The sequence below is a fragment of the Salmo salar genome, chromosome ssa14 (assembly GCF_905237065.1).
Source record: "Salmo salar chromosome ssa14, Ssal_v3.1, whole genome shotgun sequence".
Lineage (NCBI taxonomy): Eukaryota > Metazoa > Chordata > Actinopteri > Salmoniformes > Salmonidae > Salmo > Salmo salar.
The window spans coordinates 7780735-7794705 of NC_059455.1; the positions used below are offsets into that span (position 1 = coordinate 7780735).

Here is a 13971-nt window from a genome sequence, read left to right on the forward strand (position 1 = left end):
CTTATTATGGGGAGCGACGGATCAAGCAAGCACCTTGTTATGCGGAGGTACGCACTGTGTTGCCCATACGCGTGCACAGTCCGGTGCGGTCAATAAGGGCTCTGCAGCGTTGCCAGGCGAGAGTTGGCCGGCAGCCAGGGAGAAGTGCGCCGGCGCAGAGCAATCTGGCCACCAGTGCATCTCCTCGGTCCAGTTTACCCTGTTCCTGCTCCTCGCACTAGCCCTGAGGTGCGTGTCACTAGTCTGGCGCCTCCAAAGCCAGCCCCACGCATCAGGCTTCTAGTGCGCCTGCCCAGACCAGTACGTCCTGTTCCTGCTCCCCGCACTAGCCCTGAGGTGCGTGTTACTAGTCTGGTGCCTCCTAAGCCAGCCCCATGCATCAGGCCTCTAGTGCGCCTGCCCAGTCCAGTACGTCCTGTACCTGCTCCCCGCACTAGCCATGAGGTGCGTGTTACTAGTCTGCCGCCTCCAAAGCCAGCCCCATGCATCAGGCTTCCAGTGCGCCTGCCCAGTCCAGTACGTCCTGTTCCTGCTCCGCGCACTCACCCTCCACTGCGCCTCCATAACCCGGTACAGCCAGTGCCTGCTGTGAGCACTCTGCCATTAGTACATCCTGTTCCTGTTCCCCGCACTCATCCTCCAGTGCGCCTCCATAACCCGTTACAGCCAGAGCGTCCAGCGACGCTCTCCAGTCTGCAGCCTCCAGCGACGCTCCCTCAGCCCGGAGTCTCCAGCGACGCTCCCTCAGCTCAGAGTTTTCTGAACGGGAGCTACGCCCAGAGCCACCTCCGTAGTGGGAGGATTGGGAAGGGGGGGTGTAGCACAGGGACCGTCGTTGACCGTGGCCACCCTCCCTTCCCTCCCTTTAAGTTTGGGTTGTTTTTGTGGGGTTTTGTATTTGAGGTGCATTCGGGGTCTGCACCTTTCGGGGGGGGGGGGTACTGTCACGTCCTGACCAGTAAAAGGTGTTATTTGTCATTGTAGTTTGGTCAGGGCGTGGCAGGGGGTGTTTGTTTTGTGTGTTTATGTGTTTTTGGTTTATGTTCTATATTTTCTATTTCTATGTGTATATCTAGTTTTCTATTTCTTTTGGGTTTTTGGCAATGACCTCCAATTAGAGGAAGCTGGTTGTCGTTGTCTCTAATTGGAGGCCATATTTAGTTGGGTTTGTTTTCACTTGTGTTTTGTGGGTGGTTATTTTCTGTATAGCCTGGGAGCCTTATGGAACTGTTATCGTCATTTGTTTATTTTGTTTTGAGTGATCTTTAATAAATTAAGAAGATGAGCACTTTACCGCTGCGCCTTGGTCCAATCCTTACGACGCCCATGACAATATGCGCACAATAGATTTGTGGTTGTGCCAAAGGTAGAGAATTGTGTGTTGTGTTTTGCCAAATGTTTGTTATAGAATTGCAATCTGAGTGTAAAGCAAAACGTGTGCCAGTATTATTGCAGATTTGGTGTATGGTTCTGCTAAATGAGTTACAGGTTTGGGTTAATGTGCCTCATGGACCTGTTTTAGTGTGTAAACAATTGGGAAAAACGGTAACACTCTGATTTTTTAATTCTTATGGAAAAAGCCAGCCCCACAGAGTTAAACACAATACTTTGTGCAGACCATATTAAAAGGGTGGTCTTTCTTTGCCCGATTTGAGGATTTATTACTGGGCGTCGCAACTGAAGGCAATATATGGGTATGGTAGGACATCAGTTCTGATCCACTAGCTTGGAGGCAAATAGAAGAAAACTCTCTTCATTCCATGTCACCTGGCAACCGTGCCTTACATATCACCACCCAAAGCATTTAGTAGCTCCATAAATAATCCCTTTATAAAAGACTACCTTAACATATTGACAGAAGTTTGCAAGCTGACTGGAGGAAATAAATCAGTATATAAGCGAACTCCATTTCATGAAAATCCTATTTTACCAAAAGCATTAAGAGACGGTATCAATCTTTTCTGGTTCAAGAAAGGTATAAGGTAATTTGGTCAATTATGTGAGGTTGGGGTGATGCTCACTTTTCAAATATTGGCCTCAAGGTTCCAACTTCTCACTCTCACTTTTCAAGTATTTACAGGTCAGACACTACATAGCTTCTCAACTGGGAAGTAGATCACAACCTTTGCCCTCAACTGCAGCTGACAAGCTGTGGCAGGATAGAATGGAGGTGAAAGGCTTTATATCATGCATATACTCTGGTCTACAGACCTTGATAGAAAATGAAGCCCTGAATGTATGTTCTAAATGGCAAGACGACCTTGGCATCATTATTGAAGAGGAGACGTGGGAGACACTTTTCTTAGATGCCCAAGAGTTGTCTTTTAGCACTAGGCATAGAATGATGCAGTTTAATTTGCTGCGTAGGGTATACACCCTAGAGAGGCTTCATAAAATTAATGCAAAATACTGAAAATACTGCCCTCTGTGAGACAGAGGTGGGAACCCTCGTAAATATGTTTTTGGCATGTCCAAAACTTGATGTATATTGGGAGGTCATATCTCAAGTGACCTCTTTTGAATATTTCAATAATTCCCTCCCTAGTACTTTTAGGCGATGAGTCTCTATTGCCAACTAGAAGTCAATATCAAGCTAAATTAGTTAAATTAGCAATTATAGCAGCTAATAAATGTATTGCTCTTAAGTAATAAGTGATGTATCTAAAACCTTATCCATGTGTAAATACGATCTGATCACTGTGTTTATATAAATCTATTTTGTTTGGTTCTACATTTTTTCTCACTGCAATTTTTGTATGTTTGACTATCTGTCGAGCTAGTACTGGGGGAATAGGGAAGAGAGGGAACTAGGGAAGGGATGGGAGGGAGGGAGCCCTACGTGCAGTTAGGATACTAGGGACTCGGGGAGGGGGATATAGGAACTAGTTGTTCTTGTTGTATGTCTATGGATGTTTATATTGGAACATTTTCAATAAACAGAATGTAAAGAAACAAGACAGAAATATAAGAATTAGGGTTACAAGTTAGGATTAGTTTTAGGGGTTAGGGTGTTCCGGGGTTAAGGTTAGTGTTAGTGTTAAGGTTAGGTTAAGCGTCAGGTTTAGGATTAGGGTTTAGGGAAAATAGGATTTTGAATCGGAATTAATTGTTTGGTCCCCAACGTGTGTGTGTGTGTGATGTGTTGCAGCTCAATTCAGTAGTGGGGTCAGACTTGCTGTTCAGGCTTGCGTGGCATTGCCCTGGCTATATGATGTATTATAAATGCAGTGTAATGGATTGCAGCAAGAACACTGAATTATTGACCATGCTCTTTGTCTGTGTGCTCCCCCTTCTAGGCTTCTCCCCTCTTATGGGAGTTCCACTGAAGGAACATTCCAAGATTCCATGTATACCACTAACCTGTCAGGATGTGTTCTATTGTTCCACTTTTAACCTTCTAGAGTCTAACAGGGGGAGGGGTGTCTGTCTCATATCTAAGAGGTATAAGAAAGATCAGGAATTGTTGTTTTATACACCTATTTTTACACCTATTTATTTTAGGCACTAAACTATAGTACTTTCATATATACTTCCATGTATTTTTAAAACTTGTACCGGGGTACCTTCAGACGAGTCCTGTGAGGCTTGTGTTCATCCTAGACAACAATCAAAACAACCTTTCCATAGAGGGGTCATATTAGTGTGTAGCCCAAACTGTTTGGACGCTACAGACAGAAGTTGGCAAATCTGCAGTATCGACTTCAGACGAGTCCTGTGACGCTTGTTGGGGCCGTAGAGGCTAAACCGTTCGGACGCTACAGACGTTTTTGTGAGAAGATAGATTTTCGGGATGTTTCATGGTATGAACAACACCGCTGTATCTCTGCCACCTTTCACTGCAGATGCAGAAGTGTGACATCGGTGGATGCGATGGATGCGTGCTCAGCCCCCTCACCCATGACTGCGTGGCCAAGCACGGCTCCAACTCAATCATCAACTTTGCAGACTACACAATAGTAGTAGGCTTGACTACTAACAATGACGAGACAGCCTCCAGGGAGGAGGTGAGGGCTCTGGGAGTGTGGTACCTGGAAAGCAACCTCTCACTCAACCTCAACAAAACAAAGGAGATGATCGTGGACTTCAGGAAACAGCTGAGGGTGCACCCCCTATCTACATCGACGGGACCGCAGTGGAGAAGGTGGAAAGCTTCAAGTTCCTTGGCGTACACATCACTGACAAGCTGAAATGGACCACGCACACAGACAATGTGGTGAAGAAGGCGCAACAGAACCTCTTAAACCTCAGTAGGCTGAAGAACTTTGGGCTCACAAACTTTTCCAGATGCACAATTGAAAGCATCCTGTTGGGCTGTATCGCTGCCTGATACGGCAATTGCACCGCCCGCTATTGCACCGCCCGATGTCTAGCTATCACTAGCACATTAGAGGCTGATGCCTGTAGGCATAGACTATAAATCACTGGCCACTTTAAGGAATGGAACACTATTAATAATGTTTACATATCTGGCATTACTCATCTCATATATACTGTCATCTATACTATTCTACGGTATCTTGGTCACTTAATGTTTACATTTCTTGCATTACTCATCTCCTATGTATATACTGTATTCTATACTATTCTACTGTATCTGATTCCGTTCCGCTCTCTCATTAAAATGCAAATCAATTTATAACATTTTTGACATGTGTTTTTCTTGATTATTTTGTTGTTATTCTGTCTCTCACTGTTCAAATATACCTACCATTAAAATTATAGACGATCATTTCTTTGTCAGTGGGCGAATGTACAAAATCAGCAGGGGATCAAATACTTTTTTCCCTCACTGTAGTCTTAATTCATTCCTACCATAAGTAGAGATGATGAAGTCCTCCATCGGGGTCCTGAGAGGCAGTAGGGCAGATTTGAATAGGTTTATTTTATAACTTGAGATATAGCTGAATTTGTCTATGATCTTCAAAGATTTTGGGAGGGATTGAGATACATCGTCAAGATAAAGAAAGACATTGTCAGCTTATAATGAGCTGACATGATCCGTAGAATTGAGAGATATTGTCGAATTGCCTCGGCCAGGGGCTCTTTTGACAAAAAATAGCAGAGGTGAGATGGGATCACCTTGCCTGCTACTTCTAATTATCCTGAACGGAACAGAATAACTAGAAGTTATTACTATGGCTGAGAGATTGGCATGTAGTATCTTAATCATATTAATGAAATTGGAGCCAAGTCCCATATGTTCCAAAACCAATATAACCATTCTAGTCTATCAAAAGCTCTTTCTGCGTCGAGAGATAGAACTGGTATTTTATAAGGATACCCATTAGCTGTTGCAAATGCAGAAGCTACTCTTCCTGGGATCCACACAAAACGTGAAACATGACATAATACAGTACGTTAATAGACAAGAACAGCTCAAGGACAGAACTGCATACATTTCTGATGAAGCATATAAGATATGTAAAAGACGGCAGAGGATATCTGAGGATAAGCATTTTTTAACAAACACGCTTTGGTCTAGATATACCAATTTGGGTAAGTAAGTTTCGAGACGGGATGACAGAATTGAAGAAATAGTTTAATATCTGTGTTTATCAAGATAGAGGGCGATAGTGAGTGTACTGAGTGGCGGCCTTCCCTTTTTTAATAAAAGCGAAATTAGTACTGTATTTACATCCCTTCCAAATGTACCTTTGTGAATGTCTGTGTTAATCATTTCAAGTAACAGTATACCTAATTGGTTCCAAAATGATAAATAGACCTCAGGCGGAATACCGTCACATGGAGAGAGATTTGGGCTTCCTCAGTTGAGAGAAGAGGACTTCTTATATCTTTTAAAAAGGACTCAATCTGTCTTGGTGTGAATTTACAATCTGAGGTGTACAATTCTTTATAAAAACATTTGGTTGATGTGCTTCAACAAAGTACTGAGTAAAGGGTCTGAATACTTATTTAAATGTGATATTTCAGTCTTTATTTATTTTTTGCAAAAATGTCTAAAAACATGTTTTTGCTTTGTCATTATGGGGTATTGTGTGTAGATAGATGAGGGGGAAAAAACAATTTAATCAATTTTAGAATATGACTGTAACGTAACAAAATGTGGAAAAAGTCAAGGGGTCTGAATACTTTCCGAATGCACTGTAAATGTATTACAAAGCATCAATAACTTTGTTTCAGGCTTTATAAATCACCAATGTCAATTGTGTCAAATATGATATAAACATGTGCTTAATGAAGGGTCACATGCTGAAGGATGGCACATGCTCTAAAGTGAAGTGAAGTTATTCTCTTTACACCTAATCTCATTCGGATAGTGCTATCCCATAATCCTTGGGATGTCCCTCCAGTGGTGGAAAAAGTACCCAATTGTCATGCTTGAGTAAAAGTAAAGGTAACTTAATAGAAAATGACTCAAGTAACAGTGAAAGTCACCCGGTAAAATACTACTTGAGTAAAAGTCTAAAACTATTTGGTTTTGCATATACTTAAGTATGAAAAGTAAATGTAATTGCTAAAATATACTTACATATCAAAAGTAAAAGTTTAAATCGTTTCAAATTCCTTATTAAGCAAACCAGATGGCCTGATTTTTTTCTTTTTTTAATTATTTACTGATAGCCAGGGAGACAGTCCAACACAGACATCATTTACAAACTTAGCATTTGTGTTTAGTGAGTCCACCAGATCAGAGGCAGTAGGATGACCAGTTATGTTCCCTTGATAAGTGTGTGAATTGGACCATTTTCATCTCCTGCTTTCAAAATGTAACAAGTACTTTTGGGTGTCTGTAAAAATGTATGGAGTAAAAAGTACGTAATTTTCTTTCAGAATGTAGTGAAGTAAAACTAGTCAAAAATGTAAATAGTGAAGTAAAGTACAGATATCCAAAAAAACTACTTGGGTAGTACTTTAAAGTATTTTTGCTTGAGTACTTTACACCATTGCGTCCCACCACTAAATCCTAACCTTAACTACTACCCTAACCTTAACCATAACTCTTACCTAATCCTAACCTTAATCGTAACCATTTATAATGTCAACTTCAATGGGGCAGGGACCTCCCAAATACTCGGAAGATCTGGTGCACCAACACAACAAACATGGCCTTCGTTAGCCAATACAGAGTGCCGGGAGAATCTCCTGGCGCCTTACTCATTGGCTTAATCTACCAACCAATCATCTCCCACAAGGACCTTCCCCATAGGTCCGACGTCTTGGTAATAAAGAGATTGTGTTTGTAACTCTTATATAGTTTTCCCCACAAGCGCGACACATATCAACCACAGATTTTAAGGGTGTAGTCTTTCTTCTTCTTCTTCTCTGTGAGGCCATTAGCTAGCTAGCTATGTCTTTGCTAATTAGCTAGTTTTCTTCTCCCTTGAGGCCAGGGGGAATGTTTTCCAATAGATAGCACAGCCATAAAGTCAAGTGGCTACATCATAAATATTAATTAGATTTTTTACATAAAGGCTAAGGGAATTATCACTAACAGTAAAAATAAATAAATATTAAAGACAAGTTTAAACCATACATTTTCTTTTAGGTTTACATTTTTAAAACAATTTAAATATATAAAGTTTCAAAAAGTCCTGCAATGCAATAACATTGAACATTACACAGGGCTGTGAATAGTGTAGCTTGTTCCTGAGGTGGTGGACAAATGGTTCTTGCGCATCTGCCTGATGGAGGTATTGAATGTTGATTTCAACCTTTAAAAGTAACAACAAAGAAAGTTAGCAGGTCTGTTAGGAAATGCATTTGTCACACCATCTGGATAAGGGCATTTCTGTTCTGCACCAGAAATACTCTAATAAATGGGGAGATGGGGAAACTCCATTTTATTCATACAATTATATTCCTCTTTAGTTTACCAATCTCATGACTTGACCTATGACACGTGGCTGTATCTAATTAGCTAGCTAACAATTGCTGTGAAGTCACCAAAATGATTTGCAACAACGATTGAGGTAGCTATGTAATCTAACTCAACACTTAACTCCTACAGACTCATTTAAATGTACAATAAATAAAGGTTAACTTACTCAGTTTTCTCTGTCCAGTGGCACCACAAGTCAGCATTTGATTTGCAAACTCCATCACCCGTGCGCTTACTGCACTACAGAAACACATGCTTGTGCACTGAATTAAAGATTTTTACCAGACCCCAAAAGTGGTCCGTTGGTGTGGTTGTAGCATTGCTGTGAACACACCAAAAAAATATTCTTGTTGTTGTTCTGTTAAAGTGGGGGAAAAATGGGTGGGGAAGGGGGAGGCGGATAAATAAGGAAAATCTGAAACCTGGAAAAACAAAACCGAGAAAGCTGAGAAAAAACGGAATTAGGCCAATTTTTTAAAACTGATTTAAAAGACCCTAACAACGTTTTTTTTTTTGCTGTACATGAGCGGGTGTCATCCTGCAGCACAGCATTTTGGGGAAAGTTGAGGTCAGGTCCAATATGCACCCAAGAGGGAAAGAGGTTGGGTCATCCTAGAAATGTTAAAGAGTAATATAATATAAAAATAATATATGCCATTTAGCAGACGATTTTATCCAAAGCGACTTACAGTTATGCGTGCATACATCATAGTAAATTGGCACCCGCAAACCATTTCTCAAGCATAGACTTTCACTTTGTGGAGCACTGAAAAATACCCATAGCTATTCTGAATGCTCTGTGTCCTTCTCTTTGAAGTAAATTGATTAGTCACCACAGCGCTTGGCTCCAGTAGACTGGAATCCATGGTTACGGAGCTCCAGGTGATTGTAATCTCACAGCGAGTCAAGTCTTAATCATGCCTGGCGATCTCTTATGAGCTCATTTGAAAGAGGGAAACAGTTATTACAGTAGGGATCAATATGGAACCGTATACATCTATCAGTCAGGTACTTGTAAGTGATTTTAAATCACATTAGTGTTTCACTTAGCATTGTTTAGGCGGGGCACCCTACGAAAGGGTTAGCTGTTGATTTTGGGGTTTTGTGCTCTAGCTGGATAATAATTAAGGAGAAACACGATCACGTAGGTGATATTAGTAAGCCTATGTCGAGGCCAAAACCTGAGCTGGTTTAATTGTATCTGTTTTCGAAGCTCCCTGTCCTCTTCTCTTGTTGTATCATCATCTCTACTTACCCCCATTCAGTATCTCAAAGTGCTTCTACCTATTCATGACTCATTGGCCCAATTTCCCCCCTATTATCTCTATTATCTAACATTTGCAACATGGTTATCTGGTTGCAATCTGCCTTTTTGGTTGAGAAGACATAATAGAACCAGATTACAGCCAATTGGTCTCTGTATCAACCAGGTAAAGACATATTTGTCATGGCAAGATCAAGACATCATGGGAAAGACGTCATAAAAAACGTTAACAAAACTTCCCTTTACAGCCCGACAATGTTGCAACCAGTTTTGCCCAATGGGGTATTATTATTTTACATTTACATTTTAGTCATTTAGCAGACCAACATGTTCGTTGAATAGCTATAGAAATCGTATGCAGGGCTCATCAAGTCCCCAAAGACTACAACGTACAACTTTGTGGCAACTATTTTACGTGGTTATCTGGTTGTAACAGAGAGCAGTTGGTTATTCTGGTTGTATGACGCCTTCTCAACCAGACAGCCAGTTTACAACCAGAAAACGATGGCATTACATTACATGGTATGCCAAAGGTTCCACATGGGTTCAGTATCTATGTGTGCCACAACCTGACTCGCTATCATCTGGACATTTTGTGTATGAACTTTTACTTGTGGTTCCATCCACACATCTACTACTTCATGCAGAGGAACTGCTGTTGCCCTTTTCTCATTTGCCCTGAATCAGGGAGCATGCATAGGAAGTGCCTGTGTTAAAAAAACAAACACAAGCCCTCATGCATTATGGATCCTCTGTTGTAGGGAAGTATGTTACAAAAGGACTGTAGCATATGTAATTAGTGAGAGTTAAGAATGTTTTGAGTCTGTATTAGGTGTGTGTGTTTTTCCTGCAAATCCTCTGAAACCTGGCGATAGAGATAAACAGCTTCAAAGGGGTCGCTTTGCTTATGAGCATGAGCTGCTGTGACAGCTAAGGAGGGTAGTCCGCCTTCGACTCTCCTCCGTTCCTCCCTTCCTCTATTCATCTGCAGTTCCTCTCTCTCTCTCTCTCTCGCTCCATCTTCATGGAGGCACTTAACACTTCAGAGAAGCCCAGAGATGGAATCTTCAAGTCATTTCCTTACCCGTTAATACCTCATTCTCTTTGTTTCTCTCTCCCTTCATTTTGCATCATCATGGTGATGTGGCAAATGACATTTTTTTGTCTTGAAAGTCCAATATCTTGAAAACTTGACTGCTGACATGAAAAATGTTTTCAGACGGTATCAACAGTGGACTAATGATTAAAAAAAACAAAAGATAGTTTTTGAGTGGATTTTTCTTTGGGCATCTTCCAGTTAACACTCCAAACACACACTATCTCTGTAAGTACATGTATATGCATACAGTACTTTATAATCAGCAATATACAGAGCAAATGGAATGGGCAAAACATACAGAACAATACTCGCACAATGTAGAGGGCATTGCCTATATACTGAAATGTGTTATGTGGGCTGGCATCAGTTAATTTAGGCTTAAACCCAATAGTGTGGCAGTGACACATACACTTTAATGTTCAGGCTTTTCCCTCACATCTGAAAAATGTATCACTAAGACACGTTTGCATCTGCCCTGCAAAAAAAAAAATTGCTTTGGCCTCAACCTTGTCTCAGCGCAACAACAGGAGAAGGCGCAACGTAAATATTTATGTTTCTACCTCACTGCCTCTTTCACTTCCCTTATTATTCCTCGCTCAGGATGAGAGGAGAGTAGTGGATATTGACAAAAAATATTGTGGCAAAGAAATAAACAAAACCTTTCTCGCTGTGATGTGCGTGCCTGCAATGTACCATCACTAAAATACTCATGTTTTGTCATGTCATTGACATGAGAACAGCTTCGGTTCCCCCACAATCAAAAGAAGTGCATCACTGACCCTGTCTGTGGTTTTTTGTTGTTGTACTTTTCACTTTGGTGACTCATCATTTTGACTTCTTTCAAATTGAAATGTCAGATTCTACGAGTCATCCTATTATGTGCTGGAGAATAAAATAAGAATCGGCTGCCTTGCTGTGAATATTCACAAACCATAGGCTCAATGTTGCATTATTCTATCAAAGTTGTCATAAGGATTACTTCAAATCTTTCTGTCAAAATCATCTTAATGCACAATGTTGTCACTCAGAATTCAAGTTGAGGTCATTTTCGATTACATAAAGCACAAAGGTTGTACTCTATACTGTTGGGGCCTTTGAATCTGAGGACCACATGGGTTGTGTTTTATTTATCACCACAGCAGAACGGTCCAGTGAATGCAGTTCTAAAGCTGAACAGTCTTTGGATGTGTGTGCTGGCTCCAACAGAGTAGCATAGTTCCAGGCAGGCACGCACATCCATCCCCATTTTATCTCCAACAGATAAAAAAAACTGGCAAGTGGAGGAAAAAGCAAAGAGACAAAAATAGAGTTCTGTCAGAGTCCCCTCGTATCTCATCTTTCCAGAGGGAGTTTCAAACCATTATTTGGGAATGAGGGAATTTGTATTTTTCCCTGTTAAAGTAAACCAACAAAAAGACCTCCATAGCCTATTCTGGCTGAAGCCACTGAAGTCTCAAGCTGCCTGTTAATCAACCGTAATGAAGATGGTACATTCACAGATGCTCATTATGAAATGCCAAATTGCATTTCCGGTTGACTGTGACAGAATTTAACAGCTCGATGATAGGAAGCCCCAGCTATAGCCGTGGCTATAAGAACCCTTATGAACACATGGAGCTACCCTAACAGACTGGGAGAGTGAATTGAGTGAATTAACAGACCTGCCTCATCAAAGCTTCATAGCTTTGTTGTTTATTAATTCCACTCATCCTCACACTACACATTCTCAGACGTCTTGAACACACCTTAAGGGACCCGAGCAGGATGTGACAAGATGGCTGCTGACAGGATGGAATGTCTCAATTAGCGAATAAGGCAAGACTGCTCAAGGAGATGGCGGGAATTAATAGGCTCAAGACTTAAGTTTCAAATGACTCTCGGCTATTGGACCTAGGCTACTTGCTTACATGCTGACTAGACCGGGCACGCGCATGCATCTGCAAGCGCCATCACTCGCATGTTGATTTTGTCCATTCACACCAGATGTGATCAGGACACGCAGGTTGAAATGTCAAAACGAACTCTGAACCACTTATATTAATTTAGGGACAGGTCGAAACGCATGAAACATTCATGGCCATTTAGCTAGCTAGCTTGCTGTTGCTAGCTAATTTGTCCTGGGATATAAACATTGGGTTGTTATTTTACCTAAAATGCACAAGCTCCACTACTCCGACAATTAATCCACAGATAAAAGAGTAAACCTAGTTAGTTTCTAGTAATCTCTCCTCCTTCAACCAACTGGACTGGAGTGTGGACCTCAGCTCATCTTTCAATCACCCACGTGGGTATATGCTCCTAAAAACCAATGAGGAGATTGGAGAGGCAGGACTTGCAGCACATCAAGTGTCAAAAATAGAACCATGTTTTATTTTAATGTTTGGCTACGTAGATGCTAGTTGCATCTGCCCAAGCAGTTTGGATGAAATGATGGAATAACATGTATGTGTACATTTATTTTGCAACACGCAGCGCAGTGTGGTCAACATGTTAGAAGCTAAAAACGAGTAAAAACTAAAGGGAGCATAAACGACTTTGAGTGACTTTGTGTTACTGATGTTTTACGGTGTTAAACAGAATGAAACTGGTGGATTAAGAACTGCTTTCTGGCAGGACTGGGATAATGGTGTTATAATTGGTCCTTTGACATTTAGCCGGTGTGCTCCTCTGACAATGGGCTTTTGGGTGATGATAAATTGGCAGAGAAATGCGTGCAACTCCCAGTTACTTACCCTGAGATGAGAAGCCACTATTGATCTGTATGAGTGTTACCACTGTGCAGGCGAAGAACGATCTGTTGCCAGCAGGAACAACTGAACACATTTTAGAGTGTATAAAAGACTTGACATTACCTACAAAGGTCCAAGCTTATTACAGTTTAATTAATGGCAAAACATTTTTTACAACAGCAGTCTTCACTCACATTTCATTATAGCCTATTTTGTCAATTCACTTTGCAATTGGAAATTTTTACTTCCGGCAAATTGCATTCAATTCTTCTATAATCCTATTATGCCATATTGTAAAAGCAAATGTGTTCTCAATTACCTACTTGGATGAATAGTTAGTAAGAATAAAAAATACCTGATGCCTGAATTTTAGGGGAAGGTCTGTAATTGTTGAGCCTTAGATACATATTGCCTCTCTCCACTTTCCTATTCTTTGGCTGTTACTCCCCTGACAACAGACATGCTGGCAGGATAAGAGGGATTCAGCCTCAAGGAAACATAATTTACTCCTAATCTAGTGTCTGCAGCTCTGCGGCTGCCACAGCAATATTAAAGAGGCTGTCAACAGAACACCAGCTTATCCTAATTGTCTTGGGCCTCCTGGACCTGACTGTGTGGGGCTCAGTGACCACCCACCGGTGCCAATGGTGGATAACAGAGGCTCGTCTTCCTTATAAAACACAAATGTCAACTTCTGTTTTCCTCTCTGTGTCCGCTTTATAACCTCTTCCATTGCCATTCTATTATGTCCTCTTCTGTTTGAAGTGATTTGCATGTGATGGGAAAGGACTCTTTTCCAGATGTACAGTTCTCTCAGTGGTTGAGGAGTTTATCATTGCATGTATAATCAAACCAAATCAAATTTATTTGTCACATACACATGGTTAGCAGATGTTAATGCGAGTGTAGCGAAATGCTTGTGCTTCTAGTTCCGACCATGCAGTAATATCTAACAAGTAATATAACCTAACATTTTCACAACAACACCTTATACACACAAGTGTAAAGGAATTAATACGAATATGTACATAAAAATATA

The 13971-nt window shown here is 41.0% G+C and overlaps 1 protein-coding gene across 1 annotated transcript in view; it reads left to right on the forward strand.

Annotated features, from left to right (window-relative positions):
* LOC106568695 (probable G-protein coupled receptor 158) overlaps positions 1–13971 on the forward strand; it is an 84257-nt gene that overhangs the window by 18343 nt on the left and 51943 nt on the right. The window lies entirely within an intron of this gene.